This window comes from Cimex lectularius, unplaced genomic scaffold (assembly GCF_000648675.2).
Source record: "Cimex lectularius strain Harlan isolate CLEC.00 unplaced genomic scaffold, Clec_2.1 scaffold28, whole genome shotgun sequence".
NCBI lineage: Eukaryota > Metazoa > Arthropoda > Insecta > Hemiptera > Cimicidae > Cimex > Cimex lectularius.
The window spans coordinates 206,038-232,232 of NW_019392712.1; the positions used below are offsets into that span (position 1 = coordinate 206,038).

Here is a 26,195-nt window from a genome sequence, read left to right on the forward strand (position 1 = left end):
TAGGTGTTTTCTCAGATGCCAATGACCTGAATCTTCTCACTCCCCTGAGTTTTACCCTTTTCAGCTGTTGCAATGCACCAGGTTTGGTGAGGGACCTTTAATCATAAGTTTGTGAGTTGGTAGACACTATCTGTTTTATGCTTTTAATTTGCAACCTTGATAGAATTGTTTTCTTCTTATCTTATTTTCATTGCTTATTCAAGCTACCTATTGTTGTGATAGTACATTGCCTGGAAACGACCAAAATATAGGATCAACTCCCCGCAGAACCCAAAGAAGAAATCCAACAATAAATTCGATTGTTGAACTCTTGTTTTTCTATTTTATTGTTTGCAGATTATCCCGAGGGAGGATGTCCTCTGGTCTCCGTTCCTCTCCTTCGTTTCGCTGAACTCGATGAAAACCGAAGCGATTCAGGTAAACAACCAATAATATTTTCACACAAGTTATTTCTCAAAAAATGAGCTTAAAAATTAGTCTAACTATTATAGAATTTTTTAAAATTTAATTAGCCTTGCTACAATTAAGCTTGGAATAATGAAATAAACTAAGTCATTTTTATTTGTCGCGTTATATATTTAAAAAGGGGAGGATGTGTCAAAACCTGTTTGAAGGACACTGGAGCCGGTGGGAAAGAAGTAGAAGGATTTTCCTTTGACGGCAAGGAGGCCAAAGTGAAAATAGATCGTTTCACGGGTTTAAGGGATTGGTTTATTGCCTTTGTATAAAAAGTGAGATAGGGAGGGTGTAGAATTAGGAGGAAGGCCGGGGCCCGAAATGTTGGATAATACAAGATTTATGTCTAAAGCAGAACCACGGAAGGGAATGATCGCCTCATCTCCCCCGCGCTACCTGTCCTTTTCAATGTCCCTTTCAGTGACCTTACCCAATGTTTGTTACCAACAGTTTGTTGACCCTGAATTTTCCTTTCGTTTCCTTACCCCGGCAACAGTTCACACATGGAAAAAAATTAGCCCTTTTCCTCATATTATAAAGGGAAGGCACTGAGCAGTTCATAACGACCATATCCTTGTGTTGTTCTTTTTTTTTCGTTTTACCGCCACCTACATTTCATTGTGAAGTCACCCCCTTTGCTTTTTACCTCCGGTGCCTTAACAATAATTTGGTATGCCCCTGGGTGAGTTGATCGGTATTTGCCACAGGGAAAACAGTCACTTTTGTCAACCGACCGAAACGACTTATCCGTTTTTCTGTTTTTTTTAGTATGGAATACATTTTTCATTCAATTTATGCATCTAGCCGGATATAAAAATTGTTGCAGAAACTTCTAATCACAGAAAAAACATTTCACCCAGGTAAAAAAATCAATTACTTGTCCAATTCTCAACCAATTATAATGATTATAACACAACGTTGATTCTTCTATAGTAGAACTGGTGGTTTTCTGCAAATGCTATATAATAATAATAATAAATAAAATTAGTATCGATGTATTTGATATCTCAGTTCCTTCTTCAAGCTTTCGTGGAATACATATATCGGCATTGTAACCTCCATCAACTTATCTTAATTGGTACCATCGTGGATAACCATATGGAGGTTACAAATAAGCTCATTTTCACAGAAGACGGACAAAATGTGTAGTATGTAGATTGTTGAAAATATTGAAACTATTATTTATAATGCAAAAGGTTAACAAACATGAACAACTACTTACAATACTGACACTTATGTTTTCAAACATAATGGATTTATGAGTTGACAGTGGACTAATACGTAAAACTATTCTATTCAACCTCCATTTGGTTATTCTAATTTGTTCCATCGAGGATAACCGTGTGGAGGTTACCAATAGTTTATGTTCACAGAAGACTTCTACAGACACAATTTGTAGTAAATAGTAATAAATAGTTGTAAAGATTGCACTACATATGAGAAAAAACTGCGTAAAATTTTGCATTTTTAAGATTCTGGTTTTATGGCAAAAAAAGCCTTTAGGTTTATTTCTTGCTTTCCTTTTTGTTGGATATGGATGAAAATCTGGATTATAAAGACTTCCTAAGCTTTTCCACCCTTTAGAGAACAAAGTTAGAAAAGCTTACGAAGTCTTTATAATCCAGATCCTTTAGGTTTAATTTAATAAAATAGTCTGATAAACAATAATTAATATTCTATATCGGAATTGTAACCTTAGGCTGGTTCTCCAGATTTTGATAGAATATAATATCCAACACCAGGTGGAGGTTAGAATTACGATAGTTTACAAGTACGATAGATCACATTGCACTGTCAATTAGGAAATTCGTTATGTTTGAAATGATAAGTTTCACTATTTTAAGATAAGTAGATATTCAAATTTGTTAACATTGTGAATTAGTTTTTGAAGTTGGAAAGTCCAGATGAAGGATGTACATTATTACATCTGGAAAGCAGCGTCAAGACGTTTTTAATGGACGTGCTAGAGTTGGCAAAGGAATTCCCAACCGAAAAAATATCGTTTTCTGGTAAGATTTTTACTCTTGGAAGCATCACTGGAAAATAGCTTACGATTTCAATTAAATAACCTGAGCTAAATGAGTAAGTTATTGAAGCAACAAATGCCAAAGTTGGAATACAAAGTTATGAATGACCTCTTGATTATTAATGGAATTAAATTAATCTGGGAGGTAAACTCTCTATGGGACGAGACTTCTCAAATGTGGTGGAGGTCCACCGAGTGCCACTTCTACCATGGGACATGGCAGATACGCTCGTCTGTGGGACCTATGATCACAAGCAGTAGTCTTCCTCCGACGACAATATATTGGGAGATTTCGTCTTGAGACTTGTAGTTTGGTCAGTTCCGACCTTTCTGTTATGGCTATACTTGTTGTTTTGAAGCAGAGAGGTCAGAGCAGTTTTTTTTTTTTTTTTTTTTTTTTATTATTATTGGCCTTATGATCTTTGCATATTAGCCATGACGAATTCTTATATATGTTGTTCAAATTGGGGGTTATCGGGAAAAAGGGCCAGAGGCGACGGTGGGAATCGAACCCACGACCGCGGCGGAGAGTCTCTCATGCTAACCACTCGGCTACCGCGGTCCCCAGAGCAGAGTTGGACGAGAATGATTGGAGGCTTACAAATTGATATTTGTTTTAGTACCAAGCACTAGATGACGTGGTAAATCAAAGATAAATAGGAATAATGCAGGTCACAATATATCAGAAAGCGATTGTCGGGTTAGGTCCAAAGTTAACCAATGTCATTTCACAACCCAATTTTGGAAATTAGGTTAGTGTTACTGTGTGAGCAGATCACAAATTTTCATGTCAAAACTTGTTTACTCGCTATAATAGAAGGGTGAATGTCGGTTGCGTAAATTAATAATACAATAGGCTTTTTTTCTTATTTCCATAAACTCCAGCGGATTGAATATAAGACGGAAAAAAGAGATGGCTGTCGGGGGGCATTTGTTCAGCGGAAACTGGATTTGAGATAATTCCATCAAGCGAATGGTGAAGAAAAATTTGGGAATCGTGGAAAGAAATAAAGGGGGATGGACGGCACGGAAAGGGGGAAAAGATGAGATGCCCTGCGGTCGGCATCTGGCCTTACCCAACCGAGACTCTGAAGGAGGGACCAAATCGATTTTATCCTAGACAACCAACATGTGTTCGGACCTACCGTCTCCATATCGTGTCACCTGACGTAATCGATTGCCCTTTTTCCATTTCTTCCTAGAATTCAATTAAAGGGTTTATCTGACGGGATCTCCATTTTAAATTCGAAACGGGCCCCGTGTTTACATCGATAAATATTAACTGCCGCCTTGTCTCGGGTTGTCGTTGTAAATATATTAGCCTAATGCTGCGCCAGTCCTATCCAGGGGCTTATCCGCCCTGTGATTAGCACGTCTTTACTGATCCATCAGAACGTTTCACTGACATTTTATACATTGCAGATTAACCTGTTTGAATTGACAAAAAAAAGTCAAACGTACAAAGTGTCCCTAAAGGAAGAAACTCTAGCACAAGGACAACAGATATGAGATTTACATGTTATAAAGCAACTTGTAAGAATTGTGTTTCATTTTTCCTATCGAGACCCTTCCGAAACGAAAATTATATTGCAACTCCATACGCTTAGTTTTATTATGGCGAACCATCTTTGAGGAAGCCCTGCTGGAAAGCCATAGAAGTTAAAATGATGGACTCTAACGGATATAACATCGGTCTTTCTTGGGTTATATAAAAACTTTAATAAAAGGTGAAGCGAATAAAGGGAAAGGAAATACAGGTATCACCCGTTACAGTTATAGACGATATCGAACTGATTCATTCTTGTCCAAATCGTAAAGCCGAAGTTGGGCAAAGAAACATGGCATTCATGGAACCTCATAGAAACGATTATGTACTAAGTTCTAAAAAAAATGTTGTTCATGCCCAAATAAAAAATTAACTGTTCTTGCTGAATTGGTCTGCATATTTTCAATGCTATATGGTTATATAAAAAGGACATGACCGACTAAATTAAAAAACGCTCTAATAGAAAGGTGGTTGACTAAAGTGATTTTAAAATCCTACACAATACGGTACGGATCTATTAGAAAGTAACTAGCTGATAACCTAGCCAACGATGGGGTCCTCAACAGTGCAATAGCCGAAGATCATGCTACTTGTAGAACAACTTCCCAGGACAAAGGCAAGAGTCTTCGATAAAAAAGCCTCGCCTAAGCTTGCTAGAGACTTGCTGCAACAAAAGACAGGGTCATTGAATATCTGCTAACCTAGCATTTTAAAATATCAGAAGTAGCAGAAAACAGCCAGTGTACGTTCTGCCAAGGAGAATAGAAAACCGCAATCCATATACGATACTGTGAAGGCAAGGCGAGAGAAATGTTTCTTCTCCCTGGCAAAGAAAGCTAATAAATTCTGAGGACTATCAATGCTGTCGAGGCTAATTAAAACTATAAAACTGTACAGTTTCGTCCAACTAACAAACCCATGCTCAAAAACTGTCATTTTCACCTTACTAGCTCTGGCAAGCACTTGTTACAGCTAAAAAGGGGAAAAATTAAATGGAGTGATAGGCCTCAGGTCAATGCCACCTGAGAAAACTCCTAAACAACATGGATATTCAACAGCGTATTCAATGATGACCCCGTTTGTGGGTTATGCAATGAGGAGGAAGGAACAGCCACCCATATTTAGAATCCGAAACAAATGCTCAATGGCGTCAACACATGGAACCAAGGAGACCAGGGAAAAATAAATTCTTTTTAAAGCCGAAGTTGGGCAAAGAAACACGACATTCATGGAACCTCATAGAAACGATTATGTACTAAGTTCTAAAAAAAAATCTTGTTTATGCCCAAATAAAAAATTAACTTTCTCTCTGCCTGTTCTTGCTGAATTGGTCTGCATATTTTCAATGGTATATAGTTATAAAAAGGACATGACCGACTAAATTAAAAAACGCTCTAATAGAAAGGCGGTTGACTAAAGTGGTTTTCAAATCCTACACAATACGGAACTAGTAGAAAGTAGAACGAGTAAATTGAACCAAACAAAGCAAAATAAACCAAAAGGCTTTTTTGCCAAGGTTGCTTACTAGTATCCTCAGCATAATCATCAAGGTAACTCAGAGTATTTCGCCATCATCAGACATTGCTCTACGTTGTATTCTTGATATTCTTACTTACTTATTTAATATGATCCTGCATATTATTTTCTTATCCTACGTGAAACAAAAGAATCGATAGATACTTAATAACCTCAAAATATATTACAGATGTCCTATCACCAATGGAAGTTTAATTAAAATCGGTGATCCCACGTCCGTAGTCGTCCCATTGTAATGACAGACAAAAGAGCGAGGATAGGCAGACCAAAATGATTAATAACGACCATAACACGGAAAATTGTGCAATTTAATTTTACATATTAAAAACTTACTATAAAACTGAAAACTTTTCAGTTCGCAGAACGACCAGTTTTTTTTTTTTGTTTTTTTTTTAATATGCATATCTGCATTTGCATCCCATTTTAGCCAACAAGAATCGTTCTGCATCTGTTTCCTCTCTTCCGTCATTCATATTTTGTTAAACCACCTTTTCCTTAAGTATTAGAATATTTTAAAGAATGGTTACAAGATTTTCTTTATCTGCCCAGCCCCTTTTGCTCCAAAAGTACGGAAGGTAGGTAAAGTCGAAAAAACTTTTGTCCTCCAATATCAAAATTTCCACTCGCATTTTGCGTTTCAGACCTTGCTGAACAAATTCGGTTTCATGCCTGCCTGTCTGTGGTCAATTCCTTGTCACCAGCAAAACTCTGAAACCGTGAGACCAATTTTTATGAGATTGTCAGTGATTATGCAGGTTGATTTCTAGATGGCTAATAGGTAGCTAATGTTTCACAGGTGCTTGACCGAGCATAAATAGCTGATCCTTCTAATTTGGCAAACATGTTCGTACATGTCTCTTATGTCTCTTCATCTATTATAAATGTTGTAACTTCTTTTCCACGCGACATTTATTAGACGTGTTTGTTCCATGCGTTATCATACAAATTTTCAGTTGAAGGAATGCAACTTGGTACCGGCTTCAGAATCGATGCAAAATGTCCATTAACTACCTATTGTAAGATCCTAAATTTTTCAAATTTTATGAACGGGTTTTTACTGAGTATGTCTGTACAGAGCTTTATTATTATCACAAAACTTTTTATGTTTCTCTATTTTTTCTGCAGCAGATACCCCGTTATAATCATGATTATGAGAAAAACACCAACATTCTAAACATTTTCTCGTGAACGTACTGAATTATCTTATTAATAATTAATTAATCTTTATATAAGGTATTGGTTGAAATGGAAAAGTTAGTGTCACGAGCGGGATTCGAACCCACGACCTTCGGACTCGGAATCGGAAGCCGAAGGTCGTGGTTTCGAATCCCGCTCGTGACACTAACTTTTTCATCCCACCTGCGCATGCATAAACGTAACATCACAAACACAGCTATATCTCCGAAACCATACGTCGGATTCTTATTCAATTTTCAAAGGTTTTGCGGGTTACTTTCGAGATGATCCTCACAAAAATAAATTGTCGGATGAAATTTTCAGGGGAAATTACTTTCTCTTGATTCTCTCGCAAAAAAAAAAAAGTTTTGTGGGTTCAAATCTGAACTAGGGGGATTTGATATCGCAAGTACACAAATTACATCTGACCACCCTTGTTCCAGCCGTCTAATCGCTAAAACCTATAGAATCCGAATGGAGACAGAAGAGAAAGAACGGTTTCGAACCTTCGGACAATTGGGTCAATTACTGAAGGTATTTGTTTTCTTGAAGTATACCATTTGGCTAGGTCCGCATATGCCGTCTTGGGGGTTCGGCAGGTTCTTTCAGGATGACGGCTACCCCGTTGCGACCCTTCCATTTTTTAAAGCACACCCCATAATAAAGCATGCAAATAGGTTACTTTTTTCCCTTCAGTCGGCCGCTTTTATTGTGTCTTTGGTCTCAGGTGAAGAAAAAAATGGGACTACCCACTTAGCAGGCAGAATATTTCGGCGACCACATTTGCTACCTGTTAAGACAATTGGCAGGCATTTGGGCGAATAACGCCATATATATCTTCCCTACTTAGCAGAGTCGTTCTTTGTTTTTCACATCCTTTTCAACAGATAGTTCAAAATCGGTTCAAAATGTGTTTCAAATAAAAAGAACATATATTATAATACGAAAATTTGTTGAAATCGCGTCCCCTTGAAAGAGAATTATTGCCTAAAAAAGGTATTTCAATTTAGACTTTAGTATCGAACAGGTTTAGGGAGCGTAAATGTCTGGAAGAGTTCTTCGAATCAGTGTAATCAATCCCGGTCAGAAGGGAGAAAAGGGTGCGTTTAGCTGTCCTTTTCAAGACTAATTACCTTACGTACACTGAGAAAATTCCCTTGTTACAAAAAAAACCCAAAAGCAATTTATTTCTTAGCCTTGTCTCCGAATCCGCCGCTCGAAAACCGTAATTTGTGACAATGTCCGGTATTAGGAATAAGACGTGCAGTGCGTTAATAAATATTTAAATGGTTTTTTATTTTCTGCACTTTTGTGATAATGAATGTAATTTTTTGGGGAGGTGACAGATATTCCGGGGCGACGGTGGGATTCGAACCCACGACGGTAGAGTATGACGCCTAGTACGCGGTCACCACAACTTATTTTTGTAACAACCAAAAGACTCTATCCAGGGTTTTTACCATGTCATTTCCAAGCTTTTGATTATGGACACTCGACCTCTAATGCCATATTTTCGGCCTCCAGTTTTGCTATGGTATTTACTAGAAAGTATACACTTGAAGACACGGCGCGGCCATTTTTAAAGCTCTCTTTTGCCTTGAGCTTTTGAAGGTCCAGAGCTGTGTCAGGATTCGAACCCAAAACCTCTAGTGTGGCAAACGCGCCATCGTCTTGGCCATATTTAAGAGAGAAAAATTGTAAACAACTACAGGCATACGTTTATATGTGGTAATGACCGAAATATGTGAAATGAAAATATTGTACCTTCAAATGATGTAAAATGCTTTGGATCGTTCAAGACCGATTAGAAATAGAAAAAATAACGATCAGGGAGAAATATGTATAAACTCAAACTTGTGTACCCTGGCTGATCAGTCACTGTACAGATACTTGTCAATTAAAGCCAAAAAAATATATTTGAGTCATCTTGTTTAAACTGTCATCTTCCAATATAAAACTTTATCATTTAATTGGGAAAATGTAATAATATAATTATGAAATCTGCGTTTATTTTTCAACTACGAAGTTTGTCCTGATATTGGGGCATTATTCTGGATCCACTTAGTCTCGCTGTTTATCAGCCAACAGCGAGAATTGGCGGGCCTGTCGTGGCGATCAAATTTTCGTAGATCAAAATAGCCAACTGTTATACAAGTTCTCCTAACGAATTTTATTACTAAACAAGAAAACATCTTAAGTTGCTCCATATACCCGTCTTAATTCAAATTTAAAATTGATTGTGACCAGTAATGCTAGGCAGCTACAGCTGAATCAGTTGAAAAAAATTTCTTTGCTGTTCCGTGAGAAATCATGAAATAAAAACAAAGGAATTCAAACACGTATTATTTTAAAACGTGGATAACGAGGGTGCAAGAAACCGAGTGCTTGTTCCGTCACCAGTAATTTTTTTAAATATTTTACCAGGAGACGATGACTGTCAGAGGAAAAAGCTTTTCCTTAAGTCCCTTTTTGCGTTCACACTAGCAAACTCTCCTGTCCCACGGCAAATCAAAAACGAACAGTGCAACATCAATATTTTGTATGATTCACGAAGTTGCTTTTTATTTCTTATGAAGTTGGTTTAATCGACTTGCCGTAGAAAAGTTAATATGTATTATACATAAAACAAAAACTTCCTTATTTTATATTATATCAGAAATCACCTAACTTCATAACTGACGAAGACCTACGCTTTAATAATTTTTTTTTCTTTTTCAAAGGAATGCTGCCACCGACGGCAGAAAGTCGAAGGACGTTCCATCGCTCACCAGTCACCACCCCTTTTCCTTTTCATTTATCGCCTCTGGATGAGGGTCGGAATAAAAAAAATTAGCGACAGGTAGCTTCGGGCAAGCCTCACCGGTAGGGATATAATTCCATACGATCATAGGTTCTAGTCGTATTTAATAAAATACTCGCCCGGTTTAAGGCGAAGTTGCATTCTGTGATGTACAAGAACGTTTTTAAATTGGGCAAGTTGGAAGTTGGTGATCAAATTGTACGAAGCCCCAAATGGTGCTCAAAATGGCCATCGCCACACTCAGTTTAACGCCAAAAGGCTGAGAAATAGTTACGGTTTTTACACCCATCGCCTTACATGACACGGATTCATCGGCTTAACTCTTTTGTGTCTAATTCTCCAGCGTTTGGATTCATTGGGTGGAAAAATATTACCGACAACAGGTAGACAGTTCCACAGACAACTCGAATCCTTGAAATAAACCGTGCGGAAACCAATCTTGGATGTTCTGGTCCGCCTATATTTGCAACAAACTACAAAAGTGTGTGTGTGTGTGTGTGTGTGTGTGTGTGTGTGTGTGTGTGTGTGTGTGTGTGTGTGTGTGTGTGTGTGTGTGTGTGTGTGTGTGTGTGTGTGTGTGTGTGTGTGTGTGTGTGTGTGTGTGTGTGTGTGTGTGTGAGAGAGACAGAGGCAGACAGACAGACAGATTATTTCATTTGTGTCCTTGGTTTTTTTTGTTGCTTGTTCTTTTATCAAGGTTATTGTAAAGGGAAGCTTGATGAACTAAACTTTGATCTCTTGTCGCGACTCATCCTCTCCATAGAGATACCGTGTTTTCACCATACATATATTTTTTAAAAATCAGTCTTTTTCAAACCGACATATTTTTCTGGTTGTTGCGCCAGGGCAGTAAGCTGTAAATTTTGTAACCTTAAGCACAGAAATAAGGCTAACCGAACCGTAATTGAAGGTTGATCAAAGATCAAAGATTCCTACTTGTGCTTTTTTGCCAAAAAAAATCAAAGCCATTTTGCATAGACATCCGGGGATCTACCAGCCTCGCTTTGACTTTGACAATGAAAACCTGGACTTGAAAGTTGAAATCTAGGAGTAAACATCCAACCCATTACAATTTTTATATACTTGAATAACTTTTGATATCCAGCATGTTTTTTCCAAAAAGTGACTTTCGATAAAAAAAAAAAAAAAAAAGTCTATACACGTGAGAGCTCTCGATTAAATTACAGTTTATTATTTTTCTTATTTATTTATTTTATTTTATTTTTTATTAAGTCAAAGGCGAGAATTTCATGGACTTCATGTCTGATCTATGACATTCCCATTAGCATCATTATATGCTAACTCCCGTAAGTTTATTACTACGATTCCCGGATAACCTGCGGATTATGTTCAATGTAACATTCAAGACTGGTTAAAAACTTTGTTGCAGCGTGGCTTAGAAATACATAGATTTAAGATAGAAATTCGAGCCTGGAATATATTTTTATTTTACGTGTAAACCATCATTCTTCTTTTTCCTCCAGCTATTCTGAACACCGGGTGAGGGAAGCGTGTTTTTTTTTTTTTTTTCTAAGGGGTCAACCAGGTGTAGGCAAATTTCTAGGGTTGGCTGGAATTGACTACGGGGGATTTATAGCAACTTGCGCCATGTGCCCCTTTTTGGACAGAAAAGATATTCTGTAACCGTCCAGACAAAAGGGGGGAAAATGATGGAAGGGGGCATCAAGTGGTAGATACTTAATTGTCGCTATTGTGGGTTATTTTCGAATGATAATTCGCATTTTTCCATTTATTCCTCAACTTTAGTAAACTTAACGACGATTTTTGATAGTAAAATTCAATTCGACAGTAACAATAAACTTTTCGCATGATAACTACTTTGATAGTGTTCTTTTTTTCTAAGCATTGCTATTATGTACACTACGAAGCAAAAAGTGACCAAAGTCGCGTGATTTTCCGTTAAACTTAAAAAATTAGTGAAGTTGGTGTTGCACTGATGCAGCATTGGGCCGGAAACGGTTAAAGCCTATAAGTATAATTTATTTCCTTTCACACTTTTCCTGAATTACTAGTTTTCCATATTTTCCCGGGATTTAGCTCTGACTCGGTAAAATACCTCACCTATATTTCAAATAATCGACGTTCATTAAAGATGTAGGCTCCAGAAAATGGGCAACCCCGCTGTCGAAGGGAAAAAGGGAAACGTGTTGCCCGGCGCGTTTGAAACATAGGCTCGGAAATAAATTATCCCCTTTTCAACCCCCTCCGAAATGAAAGACGCCAGGACCAATTAATGTCGTAATTATGTAAAAACGGTTACTAATTCCATTCCGTGACCGTCCTCGAGTGCAGGTATTGTTAAAACCGGATAAAAAGTGTCATCGGTTTTCAAGGCTTATTACAAGAACGTGTTGCATCACGATATTTCCGTTTTTCCCCTACGTATTATAATTGAACGTTTATAATTAATTACTCATTAATAGGTTCAAGGAAAGGTTTGACATTGTTTTTTAATAATTTTACTGTATAGTTTTGAAACCCTAACCGCCCAAACGCCACCTCCATTTAAAAAAAAAAATATTATTTTTAAATGCACTTTTTGGTCCCGAAAAACAGGTCCTTTTTGACATTTGGATGAAATCAATTGGAGTAAAAATAGTACAGTTGCCATAGGAATGGCTGCTGAGAGCAGACACGAAAATCCTTACAATTTGTGGACAAGCTGCTGACCTTTTTAGTCTTTTTTTTAATGTACGTGACCCAAGAAATACTTAAAAAATGGGATTTTTGGTCTGAAAATATGGTCGCTACCCCTTTAAACTTATTCCAATGCAATGACCTTAGGACTATATCTAGAAAGCAGTGTGACGTGAAACCACCGTACAAGAGTTAAGAGAGAACAACATAACAGAAAACTTGTACAACTAGGAAGGAAGAGACTGAAGTTTCCTGATAGTGATTGGAGATTCTAAGATGGAGATTGAAGTTTACAAGATGGAGATTTTAGATTGCCTCCAAAATAATTCATTGTTGCCAATACCTAGACAACGGGTGATGTCGACACTCAAGATTCAAAAACTTGACAGAAGGCTTAGACCAATAAGAAGACTTTTCGGACCGAAATCTGTTTTGATCGTCTAAACTGAACCAACTCTACATAAGACGATACTGAAGACACTTTGGACATTCTTTCATTACAATCAAAAGTCTTCAGACTGACCAATGCTCCGTACTACGTCCTAACTTCACAATGACCTCAACGTTTATATTATCAATAAGCCTTCCAAAAGTTCCACATCAAGCTTTCAAACCATCCTAACCCAATAGCCCAAGCCTTAACCACTCGTTTTTACACCGAGATCCAGTCGAAACCTCATTAATCCCTCATATTGAGTGTCAGCATTGGCTGGTTTCTTATGGCATTGGTCCTCCGGGTGCTGCACGGGTATTAATTCAGTGTTATAACCGTGTGAAAAATCTTTTGTGATCGCATTTGTAATATGTATTTGTTTACGCCAGAGAGAATTTTATTCATTTTTTTAAATTTGTTTATTTGTTCAAATATCCATGGAGACGAAAAACAAAAAAAGGGTCTCGGGGTCCAGCTGGCCAGTTAGTATTGGAGAGTGGATGAACGCGTTTGTCTAATTCTTTTTGATCTCGATTTGTAATCGAAGTTACAATTTACGAATACCCCGCCGGATTACGAAGTTATTTGTTTTCTCTTCGCCCGCTCTTCGTTGTGGAATCACGTCGCCTGCAATTCTATATTGCACATCATTTTGCTGTTCACAGGTCAAATTTTTCCTTTCGGCTGCTCACGTCTTCTAATAAGACTTTAATTTGAAATGTTTGTCCTCAGTACTAATACGTGTATATTTAAAAAAATTGAAGCGTATGTACTTTTAGATTTGTAGATCCATATACTTTACGTTTTTATCGCTTTATGTCACTTTTGGACTACTGTGCAATGAACGTCTCGATGCAAGTATAAATTCCTTGGGTGTTGACAAACAACGATTCAAAGTTGTCCAATTTATATTACCTTTTTATTTTAATAATTCTTTTTCTATTTGTTGTTCGATCTCAACACTGTTTTTTAAATGTATTTTCTTTCTTATTGTCCGTTCAGAAGTGGTAAGTAGGTAGGAGAGGTTTGTTTCCTTGTCGGATTTCAGGGGGCGTTTGTAATGAATTCTCTAGTCCCTGCTTCTTTTTTTCTTTTTCTCTTTAACCCGAGAGATATTCATACTGGCGAGCATTTCAAATTCCGGAAGAAATACTCCAAAGAATAAAAAACAGTGGGTGAAAAAAACCGGCAATCTTTTGTTACCGCCATTTGCAAATTACGGCAAAATACCTCTATTCCAGGAAAGGGCGAACACAAACATCTTTCAGACCCGGAAAAAAAAGGTCGAATTTCCAAACTATTTCGCCCTTTCTTTACCTCTAAACCGCAGGAGGGGAAAAAAGGAGCCAACTGCCCTGTGTTGTATGGGGTTAGGTAAATCGAGGCTCCGGTTAGCTAATGCACAAAAACATGAATATGTACCGATCTCAGGCATTCTGCCAGGATAGGTTGAAATGGGATTTTCTACAAAATCGATTCCGCCCTCGTACATCGGCGTGGTCCCTTCGCAGTTGCCTCTAATGACGTCAGAACCATTTCACCAACGGATCAATTATTCGATCGGTTATTTTCCCTTATCCGGGGACTAAAAATTCGGCTAATCTCGATGCTCTCGAAGATCCTTAGACAAAAAAAAAGGAAGAAAGGAATCCCTCTATCGCTTTGTAATAATTAACGACGGGTTAGAAATTAATTCCTTGATCACAATCGAGCCTCGTTTACATTGTAAGGCGGAAAGAGGAAGCATTAATTAGTGCCATTGTTTCGCCAATAAATAATTAGACGAGAATTTACGATCCACCCGTCGGGTGAATTTATTTCGTAAACATTTTTGCATGGGACATGCATTATATTTAGCATATGATTTCTTACAAGGATAAACATAAAAATCATCCGCTTGTCGTACGTACGTCTAAGTTCACCCCCAAAAATTGGCCTTTTGCAAAAATTGTGTACCTCTCGAGTAGATCGGCGAATAACACCGGATTTAGTTTTCAAACGAAGAATGGGACTAATAGATTTGGAAGACATCAGGGGCATTCAGACAAACTGTCTTATTCTTAATTTTAGTGTTGCATATATCGACTACTTTTCTACTCACGAATACTCTGGACAAGGAGAGAGTGTGATCGGTTTTTTTCATGACTTCAGCGCATAAGAAACCACGTTTTTTGCCCACAAATCGCGAATAACTCAAAAAAGGTAAATCGAGCAAACTGGAAGGAGACTAATTGAAAGCTTATTAAATTCCATATCGATTACTATTGGGCACCGCTCCAGGACGATTTCCTGGTTCCACAGCTCACTTTGAAGTTGTAAAAAGAGCAAAAATTAACATGTTCCCGAATTTTTGAATTTACTGATGAATGGCTGACACTAAGAAAACATTTAAAAATTCCATCTTGTTAAGCGTATAACTTTCTAAAAAATGAGACCAAACTCAGGTCAGTGACTTAAAAGGCTGAAAAAATACGCATTTTTAAAGTTGACCATTTTTTCGTGCAAAAATCAAGTGGTCAGTTTTTTATGAGCAGTGTATTTCAACCACCAGCTATGTGTCGAGTCGACACATCTATACCAATAGACATACTTCGTGTACCTTCTTAATTTTTTTTGACTTGTTTAAATACTACATTATCGAATTGCCTGGCTTCTCCATAGGAGGTTCAAGGTAGAATTATGCGGAAAGCCGAACTTTCAAGACTCGTGATATCTATCTATCTTCACACGTCACAAATCTTTTTTAATGGGCAGTGTATACATAAAATACTAAATAAATAAACTTTTTGTGTATTGCATTGCCTACACATTTCTCTATATGCATATTTTAAATATTTTATCAACATCTGCCATTTTAAATTGCAACGTGTAATTTGAGTAACATCATGTTGACAACAGACAGGTTTTCAAAAGTGCTAAATACGTAATGTTTAGGTCGTCCTACAATTAATAATTATGTTGGAGAGGATTGGAAGTTGTTAGTTGTTTTTTTTTACAAAAACAAATTTTTTTTCCCTAATTTACTCGTAACGTACTTTTGATTTTTGTTTCACCTTTTTAGAAATAGCTTTTTCCGTCAAATTAAATTTTTTAATTGTTTTTTAACTAAAAAATTAACCTTTTCTTTAATGTCAAAATAAATGTTTTTAACTTCAAATTAACCTTTTTTAATTTCAAATTAACTATTTTTAACTTCAAATCAGCCTTTTTTTACTTCAAATGAACCTTTTTTAACTTTGAATCAACCTTTTTTTTACTTCAAATTAACTTTTTTAAACTTCAAATTAACTTTTTATCTTCAAATTCACTTTTTTTAATTCAAATTAACTATTTTTAACTTCAAATCAGCCTTTTTTTAACTTCAAATGAACCTTTTTTAACTTTGAATCAACCTTTTTTTACTTCAAATTAACTTTTTTAAACTTCAAATTAACTTTTTATACTTCAAATTAACCTTTTTTAAATTCAAATTAACTATTTTTAACTTCAAATCAACCTTTTTTTTACTTCAAATTAACTTTTTTAAACTTCAAATTAACTTTTTATACTTCAAATTAACCTTTTTTAAATTCAAATTAACTATTTTTAACTTCAAATCAACCTTTTTTTTACTTCAAATGAACCTTTTTTAACTTTGAATCAACCTTTTTTTACTTCAAATTAACTTTTTATACCTCAAATTAACCTTTTTTAAATTCAAATCAACCTTTTTTAAATTCAAATTAACTATTTTTAACTTCAAATCAACCTTTTTTTTACTTCAAATGAACCTTTTTTTACTTCAAATTAACTTTTTTAAACTTCAAATTAACTTTTTATACCTCAAATTAACCTTTTTTAAATTCAAATCAACCTTTTCTTCAAAGCATTAAAATACTGCAGATGATATTTAATATAATAATTTGAAGTAAAATTCTTGTATATTTGAACGTCTTTTTTTAAATATAAAATAATTGGTCTCTTAGAAGACCATATGAAAATTAATCAAAATTAAAAATTATATATAAAATGAAATATAAAATTAAATTATTCTTATTTTGATTGGAGAATATTTTTAAAATATACAATGCATTCTTATATAAAATACATATAAAAATTAATTATAATTCAAATTAGAGATACAAAATTAAATAAAAAAACATGATTCTTCTATCATTAATTCGTGATTTTAATGCATAAAATAGGTGTTTCTAATTAACGATAGAATCATTTGTTTTTTATATTTAATTTTATATAGATTTTAACTAAAATTATAATTAATTTTTAATGTGGTATTTTACAAAAGAATCACATTTCTTTTTTTTTTAATCTCTAATTATAAGAAGTGTCTTTTATTTTTACATCTAATTGTATGTATGTATTTTTTAATTTTACTTATAATGAATTTTCTTACGGTTTTCTAATCGACCAATATTTTATATTAAAAAAAGCTAAAATATCAAGATTTTCGCTTCAAATGCATACATTTCATACCATGTCCAGTTTTTAATGCTTTGAAGAAATGTTTAATTTAAAGTTTAAACATTCTATACATGTCCAATTAAAAGTTTTTAAATAGAAGTTTCAAAATCTTAGTCTATTAGTTTAAAAGATTGTTACAACAAAAGTTTTTTTTAGCAATTACACGTTATTTTCGAACTGATGATAACTGACCTTTTACAGCTCGTTAGTAGGTGCAAGTTTTCCGAAAGCACCATATCTGTCGTTATTTACAGAACCAACAAAGCCTTATTTAAACTTTAAACAAGAACTTACGAAACTCGTAAAAGTTTATATTCTAACTGATTTTGTATTTTGCTTACTTAAGGTTATAATTAAAAAAAAAAAACATTTCATAGAATTTTCATAGAATGCTCTTTTCAATGATGTAATATTTTTTAAGATATACGAGGGTCATTATGGAATAAAGTTTTGAAAGTACCAAGTCACGTGAAAAGTGAAATATCTCAATACGATTGAGAATTAGGCTTTGGTCAATAGGGAAATTTATGTTCAATTAGAAATATAGGATAACCCTCGGAAGTATTGACCTCTATTCACGGGCCATGTATAAATAAATAAAACTTAATTGACTTATAGTTTACATAGTGATTTTTATTAATTTTTTTCTTCGCGTGCATGTTTTTGTATTATTTAAAATGGTAAATAAAAGGTATGCTACCAAAGCAGTATGTCGATATTATCAGTTCCTACCTAACTGACAGACTGTTTAGAGTCAAACAAGAAGATCAATATTCAAAATTAAAAACAATAAATGCAGGAGTGCCACAAGGTAGCATATTAGGTCCACTGCTTTACTTGTTATACACCAGTGATTTTCCGAAAATAGATGGAGTAAAAATTGCAACGTTTGCAGATGACACAGCGGTGATATCACTAGGACCGACTATCACCCACTCAACCAAAATCCTCCAAAATGCATGTAATAAGATAAACGAATGGACAAAAAAATGGAAAATCAAGCTAAATCAACATAAATCAGTTCATCTAATCTTTACAAACAAAAAGGTGGACCATGTTCCGTCGCTCACAATCGATGGAACTACTATACCATACAGCAATACAGCTAAATATCTGGGAATGACCTTAGATGCCAAGCTGAGATGGAAAGAACACGTGAAGAAAAAAAGGACAGAAATAGGTTTAAGGTATAGACAACTATACTGGTTGATAGGACGTGGCTCCAATCTTGCTATACAAAATAAAATATTATTATATAAACAAGTCATAAAGCCTATGTGGACATATGGTATTCAACTATGGGGTTGTACCAAACACAGCAATATCAAAATCATACAAACACTCCAAAATAAAATCTTACGTAACATGGTCAATGCACCTTGGTACATAAGGAATAAGGACTTACATAGGGATCTTAAGATCCCTGAAGTCACGGCGGAAATACAAAGATTTGCCGCCAAACACCAGGCTCGCCTCAGCCAGCACGAGAATGTGGAAGCGACTAAACTCTTACATTACCGAAACACGGTCAGAAGATTAAAAAGAACAAAGCCATATGAACTTGTGTAGTTATAAGTGAATAGTGAATAGTGAAATGTAAATCTTGTTGTACCAATGGGTTTATAAGAATGTAAACATTTATTTATTCTATAATATTATTGTAAAATTAATGGTTGGTCTAATAAGACCAGTTTTAATAAATAAATTTAATTTAAAAAAATGGTAAATAAAAATCCTTAAACACTGTTCTGAAAATGATTTCATCACTAGAAACTTCAAATATTGCGATATACTTGCCCCTACATGAGAAACAGTACGAAATTTTAATGACCGACATCTTTGAGCATTTTATGATTGAGTTGCCAAATGGGGGTATTTTACAGACTTACATATTCAAAAACGTGTCAATATTTAAAGAAAATAAATAAATAAGGTGTATGAGCGAGAGTAGGAACAGCTTGACTTTTTAATAGATAAACATGAAATAAATTAACCTTTGATCTAATATGTATCTAATATCTATCTGAACTTACGATAATCTTTATGAGCCATAGGCAATATGATTTGATTAATGGAAGCATATAGTACTGCACATGCTTCTAGACATATCCCTGCTTCTCTCATTTTTAATCTAATATTCGAACAAAAGAATATATGATGTTATTTGGATAAATGTGCAACAGTATTGAAGGCCTAGTACGGTTTTTTTTATTTTTTCGAATTTTTTTGTATCCACGTTTAGAATATTTCAAATGCTAAAAATATCAATAATTAATGGAAAATAGCAAAAATGGGCGAATCTGCCACTTACATAAATAATCTTCATCAAATTCATATTGGGAATGACTTTACATAGACTATCTATAGCTTCGTGCATATGATGAGCTAGCCAAATTTTCGAACAACCAGCTGTACCAGATACCGGAAGCTGTCGCTGCGAAACAGCAGTGCATATGCTGTTTTGTAAAGAGATTAGTGAACCCTTAAAGAACTTTTTCATATACTGCTAAGCAATTTGAACAATAGCCCAAGAAAGTTTTCCTATTCAATTCGAGCTTAAATAAAAAGTTTTAACGTAAAAGGGGGTTTGATAAGAGGGTCAGTTTAGGGAGAAGGAAGGATTCACGGGTTTCACAGGTAAAAGTCCGAATTCAAATGAACGCTGGGTTTTTAGGGGTTCCTGGCGGAGGGGGGTTAAGATGGCCAGATAAAAGAAGGACATTAATGGAGGGTCCAGGTAGGCCATTGTCCACCAGGGGTCAGCTGCCCTACTAACTATTGTACTTTTTTCCCCATGTGTCCCACTCCTAGACGCAATACTGTGCAACAGCTCTGGAAAAACATCAGATAGAACCGACTCGAATTTCTAGCCGATGGCCCTCCGGTCGCCGTTTCGCTCGCTCTCCACGGCACAAAAGTCATGGATTTGAAACAAGCCGATTGTTTAGTTTCGACAATAAATGCCGAGTTTGAATATGAAAAGGGAAATGTGAGGGACGAAAGGGGGGTTGGGGGAGCCGGTCTTTTATACGTGAGTTTTTGGGTGAAAATGTGTAGGATGTGAAGGGGGGAAACAGCTGCCTACTTCCTAATCACATGCAACGCCCGTCATCTCCCCCACATTTTATTTAAATCTCGCGGCCGCATACACTTTTCCGTCCCTTTTCCCAACACTAGCTTTAACACATTTAACATTTCGGGCATATAACAATAATTAATAAAATAGGCCACGCATTCCTAGAAATTAGGACTAACTATATGGCAGTCTACAAAGGAGAATAAGAAATCAGGAAGGTAACAGTCAGATGCAATGTTACATACAGATGGCTCCAAAACAGATGAATTGCCAGGCATTTTCAGTACAAGCCTAAAATATGAGCAATAGAACTCATTATAGAAGTGCACTTCGCTATTTCAAGGTGAAAAAGGAACATCAAGTTGTTGTCTTGGATACCAGGAAGCAAAGAAATTTCAGACAACGAAAAGCCAGACAAACGTGCCAGAGGATCTGCAAGACCATATTATGGGCATTCAACCTTTACTTGAGCTGACAAAACAAACAGAATCGTCCATCTCAGAATGGATTAAAAAAAAGGGAGAAGTGCATAAACTCTACAGATGCTAGACAGTTACATTAAAAAAACACCTTCACCAGAGACTAAGAGGAGTGATGATTCAGGAGGATGAGGAAGAAATGAAAGATCACGTATTTTCTGTACAAGCATAAAATATGAGCAATTAAACTCATTAGGGAAGTACAAAAACTTCAGCAATTCAAACTGAAAAAGCAACAACCTGATGTTATGGTGGGTAACAGGAAACAAATGAATTTTAGGCAACGAAAAAGCAGACAAACTAGCCAGAGGACCTGCAAAACCATATTATAGGCCCTGAATCTACACTTGGGGTGACAAACATAGAATCGTCCATCTCAGAATGAATCCAAAAAAAAGACAAATGGAGACTTGGATAAACCCTAGATGTACTAAACAAAGTAAGTTTTGTTACTCACTGCTATAGTTAGAGAGGGCTAAACTCAGACGGGTGAAAGGACGGTACTGGCATTTGAACAAACCTCCCATTTGAGCTCTTATCCATTTCAGGTGTATTTTCATCCCCGGTTATTCAGTTAACTACTCCTTATGATTTTTGTGGTATTGTATTTTGTTTATGATCACATCAACAGTTCTTAGGACTGCGGATTGATCTTTTGTTCCCGTTGACCGAGATCTCATCCATTACAGTGCTCACCTCGTCCAAGAACTTGAAGAAGAAACCGAAGCCCGCAGTAGCATTCGTCCCAATCTCTGATGGAACAAACGACCAGTGGCTGTCGAGAGCGGCCAATTTGAATAGCGGTTAAAGTACAAACATGCCAATACACCTTAGAATTACATTTAAAAATACCTCCACAGTCTTTGAACTGAAATATCTCAGGAAATACGCAACCAATTTCTGGTGACATTTTTTATACTAAAAAAATCTAAATTTTGAAAATGTTTAAAAAATTAGTAGGTCTATTTGAAAATTCAATCATCTGTCACTGTGGAATTAAGAAAAAAGGTATATATATTTAGACTACTTTTATCTTTAGGAAAACCTATGGGTTACCAATTAACTTTTTTCTAAACCTCCGTTTTTTGGAGAAAGTGGGTGTCGCATTGGATGTAGAGAAAATGTGCGTATGGATAGTTTTGTCCGTCAGATAGTTCGGCAATGATCCATTTTCAGTTGGTTGTATGATGTAGGCACGAGAAAAGAGATGGGGCTCCGCTCCCGAACTGATCAAAGTAGTTAACTCACTTTTCTGAACGAGCGATGAACCACCCTGAAAAAAAAGCGTTAGCTCGGATATACCATCTCCTAGCGATCGCTCCTTAATTTTGAATTTTGTTTTCACCACCTTCAGTAACTTCACAACTGACTTCACCCCGTTTGCTATTCTAAGCTCTTCTAATTCACGTCTCCAGCTCGTTCGGAGTATGACCTTTCTGCGTTCTCGTCCGTCCATGTTTCAACACTCCGCGATCCCCATATCTGAGCATAACTTATTTATTTACATGTTATACCCAGCTACAAGAAATCACAATGTTATTCCGTCCATATTTACGCATGGAATTATGGTAAGATAAATTTGTTGAGTGCGAACGGTGAGCCTTGACAAAGAGTTTATTCATTCATCGAGTGAACGGTTTTGATCCGATCCTTAAAAAGAGCTGTTTTTCCCATCACCCACCAAATGATGAAGACGCTACGACAATCCAAAACTACAGGGATTAGTTTGATGTTATTTTGTTTCCTGTAGGTTGCTTTGTGTTTACATTTTATTCGAACCCTCCTTCAGTTCTAGGTTCAATTGTAGAAATCTTAACATTTATATGCACTTTGGCATATATCGTCGGAACTATGCGTAGTCTTCGGCACTAGTCATGGGAGTACTCTTGGGGTGTGGTTGTGTGTGACTTCTGGAGAGTAAAAATAATTTATTAGCAGAAATGGAATGGGTCCAACTGCGCTACAAGGAATATCGAGTACTCTGGGGAAGTGAAAGTGTCCAAACTTGTATGTATCGGATGGGGAAGTGCATAAATTGCCTATTCTGTAGTTGAGAACCTAATGATCAAACGAGGGCTAGCATTTTACTATACCGACGTAGTATACATGTAAAAGCAGAGAGTCAATAGCCAGATTGAGACCTCAAATGCCGGCGATGACCTCAGCTGTTTGTCGACCCATAAAACAGTGAAACTGTGAAAGGAGTGTCCTACCCTTGGAATGGCTGTGGATGTGCTTCTGCTTTTCCAGTTTCAATTAACCCCCCTGAAGCGTAATTTGTGGTTCCACTTTCAAAAAATCACTTTTACTCAGTTTTCATTGTTTTGGTCAAAGTCCGAACCGTCGAGAGGTCCGCCCTACACCAACAGTTGACATTTTTAACAAAAGCAATTGAAAAAAAAAGTCCGATGACAATTGTTACATATTGATTAAACAGGAAAGCATTGTCAGGTTAAAGGGTGGCGTGAAAATAGGAAGAAATAAAAGGGGAAAAAGTGGGTAGGGCGCATGTATGAATTGAGTAACAAAAACCAAGCGATCCAAGTGTGTAAATAGGTATAAACGTGAGAGGAGGAATTTTGTAGAATGGGATGCGTGCGGTGTTGCGCCGAGTTGCGGAAGTGTGGCCATCTGCCCACGTCCCCTTCCTACGCCGCACTCACAGACGCGGGCCCTTCCTAGCCCTTGAAAAACCGATATTTTACCAGAAATTTCCATTATCTATCTATTCCACCCCTCAGGAATCGCCGACCCTTCCCGACTCTATCCTTTTCACCCTCTTTCTCTCTCCTTTTTTCCCCCCGTACGGGCTTCCAGGCCAGCCGCCTTGAAGCCGTATCACGCTCACCAACCCTTTTAAGGGGGTGTAATCTCTGCCTTTTAAAGTCCACTATACTTAAATGACGCTTATTTCTTTCATTTGGCCTTACAAATAAGTCAAAACTTATAAACGATTTCTCTCCTATCAGAAGCAAAAGTCAATACATCGCAACAATCTCTTTCATTACTTATGTTTTTTAAACGAACATTATTTTTATTTTCTCTATAAGCATTCTACTTTAAATGCTCCAAAATTAAAAGCACTGTTAAATCGAATTAACCCCCTTGTAACTCTCCATTAAGGAAAGGCGAAACTTTGATTTATTCCAGGCTGATGAATTAACTCTTACATACTGTAATTCTTATTTTAAAAAATTAATTTGTCTTGACTGAAGATGGCGAGAAGCCCAACACAGCGGGGATAGGCATACAAAAATGATTAGTAAGGACCAAACCATAAGTTAACCACCACACATACCACACGGAAAAAATCTCGCAACAAAACATTAAACTATATTAAATTATAACAATTATATGAAATAGAAAATAAGTATGGCAACTCTAAAGTAGTACAAATTTATAAAGATAAAACTGAAAAATAGAAATGTTATTTAAAAAAAAGCCAAAAATAGTTCGTCAGCGTGTAATAAATACACGACAAAATGTAACTTTGAAAAAGTTGATTATATGTAAAACAAATAAAATTTTCGATATGAAATCAGACATTACTATAGCAAGTAATGACGTCATACAAATGATAGAGTTTTAAAATTTGATATGATTGACAATGGATACCAGGAAACAAGTGGAACATTTTATGAAAGATATTTTTAATAATTAGACTTCAATTAATATTTGTCATTAATGGCAATAATTTCAAAAAATATATTTTTAACAATTAATTATTATAAATGTTTTATGTATTAGATTAGCCTTGTGGGCGTGCTTATATGAAAATAATTATGATAAGTAATGACATGATACAAATGATAGAACTGTAAAATTTGATATGATTGACAACGGATAACAGGAAATAAGTGAAACATTTTATAAAAGATATTTTTAATAATTAGATTTCAATTAATAATTGTCATAAATGACAATAATTGCAAAAAGTATATTTTTAACAAATAATTATTATAAATGTTTAAGATTATAGATTAGCCTTTTGGATGTGCTTATATGAAAATAATTAGGACAAGTAATGACATCATAGAAACAATAGAGCTGTAAAATTTGATATGACTGACAATAGATAACAGGAAACAAGTGAAACATTTTATAAAAGATATTTTTAATAATTAGACTTCAATTAATATTTGTCATTAATGGCAATAATTACAAAAATATATCTTTAACAATAATTATTATAAATATTTAATGTTATTGATTAGCCTTTTGGGTATGCTTATATGAAAATAATTAGGACAAGTAATGACATCATACAAATGTGATATCCAGGTGTACTTTTTGTCGCAGGTAATAGTACTTTCGATTTAAAAAAATATATATATATTTTGGTTATTGAAAGAGCAAACGACAGGTTACCGACGAGTAGCTTACCGGCTAAGCACCTACAAAAGTCCTCTGCAAATCCTTTCGACTTCCTTACACGTGGATCCGACTAGGGTGTGTCGTAGTTGATATAAAAATATTTTTTTTATGTCACGTTTTCAAGTTCAGTCTGTGTCTTTCCAAAATTTCTTTCCAATTTTTCGGTTAAGAATTAGAAAAGCCTTAAGAATCTACAGTTCATTCAAGGTTGAAATTAAATAGGGGCATATCTAAAACATGCTAATAGGCGGAATACTATTTTTAATATTTAAGAGGGTAACTTAAGCACGAAAGTTCTCCCTAACAAAAGGATCCACCCATCTTTTTGATATTCGTGTTTTCTCTTGTTTTTTACATAATCTGCCTCAGATATCGTTTCATAAAAACTGGAATAAAGAATGGCTATCAAAAACGCTTTGTCCGATATTGAAATGGTGTCCGAACGCCTGTTTTTTGGCCTTGCACAAAAGCTACAGGATGGGTAGTCTCGGATTACCCGAAGAACCCGTCCCTCAAGTCCGTGATACCCGAAACCGCGGATAAACAACAATGAATCCTAAATCATTTACCTTATTTGCTATAATTGCTAGTCAGTTTGACGTGTCCGGAAGTACCGTTGCTCCAGGGCTTTCAATTGATTGACGGTTACCTTAAATATAAACTTCGACCTGGGGATTTTATTGTTCAAAGAGCACCAAAGGCGAGTTTCCAAGTTAAAAAATAAATTATAAACAATTAATTAAGTTTGAAATAAAAAAGTCAACGGCACGGGCGGGTTTCGAACCCACGATCTTCAGCTTGATACGCCGCTGCTCTACCACTTGAGCTAACCTGACCTCGATCCAGTCGGACACCAACTTCCCATCTCAACCACACCTTTTGAATTTTCCCTCCTTTTTGCCATTTTTCAAATGTCGTGTAATCAGGATTCGATTCTCGGCGACAAATGAAATGGGCCACCACGAAACTAGTGAACTGAATAAATTATAAAGTTCTTGATACAGATGTATTAATTAGTATAATTACCAGGTTAAAAAAATTAATTTATAAAACCTCCGAATTTAAATTTTATAAAATTACTATAAAAAACTATTGTTAATTTGTTTAATTTTTTTTCATTCTTACTTTAAATATGCCAGTTCCCTCACACTCTTTCAGTGTTGTTTTCATATTA

General features: G+C 35.6%; 1 protein-coding gene across 1 annotated transcript in view; it reads left to right on the top strand.

Moving 5' to 3' along the window:
- LOC106669998 (zinc finger protein 184-like) overlaps positions 1 to 26,195 on the top strand; it is a 125,734-nt gene that overhangs the window by 72,306 nt on the left and 27,233 nt on the right. The window contains exon 2 of the mRNA XM_014399953.1: positions 337 to 417. The gene's annotated coding sequence lies outside the window, so the exon portion shown is untranslated. The remainder of the gene's footprint in view (positions 1 to 336; positions 418 to 26,195) is intronic.